Genomic DNA, 8,099 nt, shown 5'->3' on the forward strand with positions numbered 1-8,099 from the left:
AGTAACTTGTACAGTATAAGGTACATTGATAGGCGCAAAGAGTCTTAATCATGGATTTATATATAAAGGTAATTTCTCGTTTAAATCATTGTTTTGAAGAGAGAAAATTCTCTATTCCAAGACGGATGACTGTGCAAATTCTCATGAGGAGGTCATATAGCTAGTACCAGTAGTACAATATAATCAAACCATGTAAGTACGTACTTTCTGTTTTAGATTAAAGAGTGTACCTCTAACACTTTGTATTCAATAAAAGGAATCAGAGTTTGAGATAAATGAATACAAGTTAAAGTTTGAAAAGAGATTAAAAGAAGAATATGGTAGTCTGTTGGTGACTGAGGTCTCAAAATTGGTATTTACTACTGTCTTTTTAATTTAGCGTATTAATTACTCTTATAATATACACACACATTTTTGAGATTTTCGTTTTTCTTTTGGCTTAATTATATGATAATCTATTAATTGTTTTATATTTGGTGTCTAGTACACTTTACTACCACATAGAGCCTTATTCGATGTATATATTTGCTGTCTAGTACACTTCACTACCACATAGAGCCTTATTCAACTGAATGTAATCTTTTTTTCTTATATAACATAATTGTATATATGAAATATCCCAAAATGTTTTACAGATAGTGTTAAACTTTGAACCAATATTTCAAATGTGCAATCGATTCTGTAAGAATTTAATTTAAAATTAAGATTCGACTCTACACACTGTAAACTGAAAATGAATACAGTCAGACCTCTCTATAACAGCAACCCTATATAACAGTTATTCACTATAAAAATCAAATTATTCTCGGAACTAATTTTTATGTCATGTGATAAGTCTATGTCTTCTATAACAACGTAACACTTCTCTATAGCAGCCAAAAAATATCAAAACAAAAAACTGTTATAAATAAATTTTACTGTTTATAGACGCAATGTTGCAGTTTTGGAACCGCAGTTACCAACATACTATCAAATTTCTCAGCCTTAAGTTTCCTCCAAGATCTGAGGAATATGTCCGGTGTTGAAGAGCAGATTTGAACACGTTTCTCCTCTCTCTTTCTCTCTAGCATGAATGAATTAATTCTCTTCTCTTTCCATTAATCAAAGCTACTATTTTCTTCTTAATTTATGTGGCATACTTTTCATTTTATTCTGTTCTAGTAAAAATGTCATATCTCCTTGTTTAGAAATAATTTAACTTTTAACTTATGATATTATCCATGATTAAAAATCATATAAATATCTATAGCTTATTATTACAAGACTACAAATTTAAAAAGTCTTTATTCTTTCTTAAATTTTGTATCAAATCTAATATTTTCACGCAAATTAGTACAGAAGGAGTACTGCATTCTGTCTTTGGGTAATGGTTGTGTTTTTATTAAACTGCAGTTGGACTTCTGTACCTAATAATTGTAAAGTTGTATAAGGCATGGCAAGCGGTGCAGGACGGTGTGGGTGTGGGGTAAATTTTATCTTAACCCGCAAAATTTTAACCCGCCCCGCCCCGCGTAGCTCTTTTAACCCGCATCCACCCGTCCCGCATAGCTCTTTTAACCCACATCCACCTGCCCCGCACCACACCCGTCCCGCTAACGTGAGAAATTCCTCGGTCAAATTTTAGATTTTCTATATTCAACTACAACATTATGCATCTATAGCTACGAAATACATCGTAGGTAAATATGAAAATTTTCGTGGCTAAACACTTTAGCTACAAAAAAAATTCCATAGCATTCATAGCAAGAAATAGCGTAACTAAAAGTTAGCTACAAACTTTAGATGATCTGTGGCTAAGGACTAATACATATTACTACGAATTATTTTGTATTGTAGCTATATTGGTAAACTTTTTTGTCACGAAATATATACTTATCGCAAATAATTTTTTTCTTTTTCCACGCCAAATAAAGTATGTAGCAATCTTTATATTGTAGCCACAAGATGTTCTACCGTGGCAAAAAGTTTAATTTATTTGCCACGAAAACTTAACTTTTGTGGCTATTTTCATAGTTTAATCTCGTGGCAATAGCACTTATAATTTAGTTACGAGTTAAAAAAATTATAGCTGTGAATCCATTCTGTTGCCATGAAATGTATAGATTTATAGCTAATTTTTTTTTGCATTTGCTACAAAAAGTAAAAATATATATATATCCATATTCATTGTTAGGCACAAGAATTTTTAAGCTAAGAATCCAAATCTTTTAGATTCCAAAATATGTTCCAAGTTACACATAATTGTATATTCAAAATTTCAAAACATTTACAATACATAATTCTCTATGAATCGGATCGTTCTAACAATATTTTGCTTGAGACCAAAAGCCGCACAATCTTCTCCTTTCTCGCATGTCATTGCTTCAACTGCACCTTAATCTGATCAATATCGGTCTTAGCTTGATATTGCTACTCTAATGATTCCACAATTTGCCTGTCAGTTTTGATAAATTAAATTAATACTAGGAAACAAAAAATAACTGATCATATATATATACTTTATTAATAGGTTCAGAATGATCATTTTTTAAGAAAAACATTATAGATTACCTTCTCATATATATATATGTATATATAATTAGTACTAGCTTTACTAATATCTCCTTAATATGCTTATATGACCAATTTTATAAGATAATGAAACTCTCAATAATCTTAAAACGGATAGTAAAAAGATCCAAATACTTCATAATACAATTCAATCTTTTGTCCTAGAAGTTTCTTTTAACAAAAGCTTAGCTCATCAAGGAACAATCATGTAGTCCTACATTATCATTTCATGGAAGAATTATAAGAAGGAACCCACATGTATATATAAACATGAGCAACAATAGGTGTAGAAAATACCAATAGAACTCACGTCGATGAAAGCGGAATATTAATTAAAAATCCGTAATCACACTACTAGAAATACAATCTTTTCCCACAGAAGAATCGGTGGAAAATTTGTGTGAAATTTAAATATTCCCACAACATTCCCAGGGGAGACGCTCAGTGGAAAAATGACTGGTGGAAAAATAATTTCCCAGGACATTCGTGGGTAATTCCCAGGAAGTTACCCATGGAATATTTTACGAGAATTTGGTGGGGTCACATAGAGTATTTTCTCTGACCGTTATGGAAAAAGTAAGAAAATATAATAATTTAATTTTGTTAAGTTTCCCACCGAATCTGTGGGAAGTATTAAAAATAATTTAGATTTTTTTTTATTTTACCCATGGAAGCAATGGGAAATATGCATAATCTGAAAATAAATATATGAACATTCCCACAAAAATCAGTGAAAAATATTGAAATTCTTGAAAAAATATGGACTAAATTCCCACTGAGTCGGTGGGAAATCCGTGGGAAATCTGAAAAATATTTTCATGGCCAAATCTGTTTTTAGAATTACACCACCTGCCAACAGAAAGTACAACCAACAATACAAAGACTAAATATAATTAAGCATTCAAATACCAAATTCAACATTCAATCCAATTCATTTTATAAACATCTAATTCAATCCATTTCATAAACAATATCCAACTAAACAGAGAGTAGAACAAAAATTCAAAAAATTCAGCATTCAGTATTCAACATCCAAATACCATCCAAGACAAATTAATAAAAGAAACTACTCCTTAGTTATCATCAGATGTTGGAGAACGGGGCATAAGAAATGCACCAGATGCTAAAAGGGAGTTTATTTGAGACTTGAGACTTTTAACATTACTCGTGACAAGTCTTAATATATCGTCCTTTCGCCTCATTTCTTCCTCCCTTCGCCTATCTTCTTCCTCCCTTCGCCTATCTTCTTCCTCCCTTCCTCCCGTCAAGACTAATTCCATTTTTTATCCAAATATTATACACATCAAGTACCTCAATATTTGCCTCTTTTAGTAAAAGAAAATGACTCCTTCGATCAAAATCAGATTCTCTCACCTTCAACCGCTAAAGAACCAAATACTTATAAATAATAAAAATTCAAATGGAAATGTTAAGCTAAGACAATGTGATGACCCAAAATGTCATATTTAAATTTAATAAGTAATTTTATATTCTAAGATCTCAAAAAGTACCATTTATCATTTCTCGACTTGCGTGTACAGTCCGTACAATTTTTCGGAAAGTTTTTATGTGAAAAATGGATTAAAATGGGAAATAGAGCTTTAAAACTCAACTAAGTTGACTTTGGTCAACATTTTGAGCAAACGGATCCGGATCAGTATTTTGAAAATTTTGGTAGGTCCGTATCGTGATTTGGGACTTGGGCATATGCCCGGAATTTAATTTGGAGGCCCCTAGCTCAAGTTATGACCATTTAACAGAATTAGCAATTTAAAGGCTAAATATTTCAAGTTTGACCACGGGGATTTATTAATCTCGGGTCCGTATTTTGGTTTCGGAGCCCGGTATAGGTCCACTATAATATTTATGACTTGTCTGTCGAATTTGGTGAGAATCGGAGTTGATTTGACGTGATTCGGACGTCCGGTTGTAAAAATATAAGTTTTAAAGTTTTCTTAAAATTTTTCTTTGATTGGGTGTCCGATTCGTAGTTTTAGGTGTTATTTTGGCGATTTGATCGCGCGAGCAAGTTTGTATGATGTTTTAGAACTTGCGTGCATATTTGGTTTGGAGCCCCGAGGGCTCGGGTGAGTTTCAGATAGGCTATGGGATGATTTCGGACTTAAGAAATCCGATTTTCTGCAGACTTCAGGCTTCTGGTGTGTTCTTCTTCGAGTTCGCGAAGGAACTCTCGCGAACGCGAAGAGAAAATTGGGCTGGCACGTAGGCTTGAGGTTCAAAGCTTCGCCTTCGCGATAGAAGCCTCGCGTTCGCGAAGGCCAAGCCAGGCATGCATCGCGTTCGCGAGGTAGCCCTCGCGTTCGCGAAGAGTAAAATTTGACAGCACATAATTTTGCTTCGCGAACGCGAGGCACTAACCGCGTTCGCGAAGGGTAAAAATCCTAGAAACACAACTTAAATTCTGAAAATGGGGTTTCGACCCATTTTCAATTCTTTCCCATTTTTGAGTTCAGGTAAGGCGATTTTTGGGCGATTTTCACGGAAAAACATTGGGGTAAGTGTTCCTTATCCTATATTGATTATATTTCATGATTTCATACTCATTTTTATCATGAATCCGTGAAATTTTAAAAGAAAAATCAGATTTTTATAAAATCTTCCAAAAACGAAAAATTAAGATTTGAAGGTCCATTTGATATCGGAATTGGACAAATTTTATATGGTTGAACTCGTATCGGAACGGGTGTTCGGATTTCGCGAGTTTTTCTGGCATTTGAGATGTGGGTCCCACTGCCAAATATTTTAATAAATTTCGGATTTTTATTCGGAAAATTTATAAATTCATATGGAATTAATTCCGATGATTCGTATTGAATATATCGAATTGTTTATGAATAGATTTGAAGATTTCAGAGGTAAATTTAAAAGAAAAAATTGTGGTTGAATAATTGATTGGAATTCGCAAAGCGAGGTAAGTGTCGGGGTTAACCTTGACTTGAGGGAGTAAAACCCTTAAATTATTTATTATGTGAAATGCATGTGAACAACGTATAGGCGAGGTGACGAGTGTCTATACGTTGTCAAATTAATTGTTTGCCTGCTTACTTGAAAAATCATAAATTATTTTTAATCATAAATTAATTATTATAATAATTATTTATCTCTTATTCTTTGTCAAATATTAATTCTTGAATTCCTGCATTAATTATTACATGTTATTTGAATTATGTGATTTAATTGTTATTTGACATTTAGCATATTAAATATTAAACTACCTATTTTCTCCCTGATTTCTATAATTATTTGCTATTTGTCATTGTTTGTTTCATAATTAAATCATAATTATTGTATACTTGTTGTCTTATAATTTTATATTAATTATTGTATTTATTGGGGAAATTTCTTCTATAAGAATTGATTGAAATGGATATATTGGAGGATCGGGTTGCACACCGCAACAGACTTATTAAAAGTTAATATTGGAGGATCGGGTTTCACGCCACAACAGACTTATTAAAAAGTCAATATTGGGGGATCGGATTGCACGCCGCAATAGACTTATTAAAAAGTCAATATTGGAGGATCGGGTTGCACGCCGCAACAGACTTATTAAAAGTTAATATTGGAGGATCGGGTTGCACGCTGCAACAGACTTATTAAAAGTTAATATTGGAGGATCGGGTTGCACGCCGCAACAGACTTATTGAAAAGTCAATATTAGGGGATCGGATTGCATGCCGTAATAGACTTATTAAAAGTCAATATTGGGGGATCGGATTGCACGCCGCATCAGACTTATTTAAAAGTCTATATATATACTTGATTGAAATAAATATATGACAGACTTGATTAAAATGAATATATTGGAGGAGCGGGTTGCGCGCAGCAACGAAACCAAATGTGAATATATTGTGAGAGCGGGTTGCACGCTGTAACAGAATTGAATGTGAATATATTGTGAGAGAGGGTTGCATGCTGCAACAGAGTTGATGGAAATGATAATTGGTTATGACTGCTGAGTTGGCTTCAATTATTATAAATGAGTTACCGAATTTATTTCTATTATTTGTTGTTGTTATTAATATTGCATACAGGTTAATGTGAGTGAACCGCCTTAGCCTCGTCACTACTTCGTCGAGGTTAGGCTCAGCACTTACCAGTACATGGGGTCGGTTGTACTGATACTACACTCTGCACTTTTTGTGCAGATTTTGGAGTTGGTCCCAGCTGCGTACCATAGACTTGCTCGGATTTCAGCTACCAGAGGAGCCTTGAGGTATAACTGCATGGCGTCCACAGTTCTAAAGTCCTCATCTATTGTACTTTAGCTGTGTGTTTATTTCCAGACAGTTATATTTTATTCAGACTTTTATTTGTATTTATTCTAGAGGCTCGTGCACTTGTGACACCAATTCTGGGATGGTATTTAGACACCATCGTTTTTATGGATTATTTCACCATATTTTCAAACTTTGCTTCTGCATTTATTTCTTGATTATTAATAATTTAAAGATTGTTTAAAAATTGGTTAATATTATTCTAACGTTGGCTTGCCTAGCAAGTGAAATGTTGGGTGCCATTACGGTCCGAAAGTGGAAATTTCGGGTCGTGACAGTTGGTATCATAGCACTAGGTTATATAGGTCTTACGAGTCACGAGCAAGCTTAGTAGAGTATGAAGGATCGGTACGGAGACGTCTGTACTTATCTCTCAGAGGCTATAAAGTTCAGGAACAATATCACTTCTTTCTTATTCTGTCGTGCGATTTTATTCTATCATCGATGATTAAACCATTTTACTCTTATTCTCTCGCAGATGGTGAGAACACATAATACCTCTACCGATGGACAAGGACCAGAACCCCCGGTGGCAACTATGGCCAGGGGTAGAAGTCGGTCGTGCTAGAGGCCGAGGCAGAGGCCGGGGTAGAGCTCAGTCCAGAGCTCGAGCAGATGCACCTGTTGTAGAACCTCAGGTGGACCTTCAGGAGGAGGTTCCAGTTCAGGATGTACCTGTTGGACCAGTTCAGGTCCCGGAAGGATTTATATCCACTCCAGTACTTCAGGACGCTCTAGTCCGTTTGGTAAGTCTTATAGAGGGCATGGCCCAGAATGGTACATTTTCAGTAGCACCAGTCGTCTCACAGACTGGGGGAGGAGCACAAACTCCCACTACTCTCACTCCGGAGCAGATGGCTCCCCAGAATCAGGCTCCAGCAGCCCTGCCAGTTGGGATAGTTAAGCCGGTTGTTGCGGTAAAGACCGGTGATAGGCCCGCCATGTCTTTTGAGGCCTTATTGAGACTGGATAAGTTCACTAAGCTCTTTCCAGTTCACTTAAGTGGTACACCTTTTGAGGACCCACAAGATTATCTTAAACGCTGCCATGAGGTGCTGCGGAACATGGGTATAGTTGAGACCAGTAGAGTTAATTTTGCTGTATTCCAGATGACGGGTTCCGCCAAGAGGTGGTGGAGAGATTATACATTGACCCGACCAGTCGGATCACCTGCACTTACCTGGGAGCAGTTCTCTCAGCTATTTCTGGAGAAGTTCCTCCCTATCACAATGAGAGAGGAATTTCGCAAGC

General features: G+C 35.3%; 1 long non-coding RNA gene across 1 annotated transcript; it reads left to right on the top strand.

Moving 5' to 3' along the window:
• Positions 1-6,973, top strand: LOC142175512 (uncharacterized). The gene is made up of 2 exons (XR_012704626.1): positions 1-192; positions 6,720-6,973. It is a non-coding gene; the product is annotated as an uncharacterized LOC142175512 (long non-coding RNA).
• The last annotated feature ends 1,126 nt before the right edge of the window (positions 6,974-8,099 follow it).

This window comes from Nicotiana tabacum, chromosome 21 (assembly GCF_000715075.1).
Source record: "Nicotiana tabacum cultivar K326 chromosome 21, ASM71507v2, whole genome shotgun sequence".
NCBI lineage: Eukaryota > Viridiplantae > Streptophyta > Magnoliopsida > Solanales > Solanaceae > Nicotiana > Nicotiana tabacum.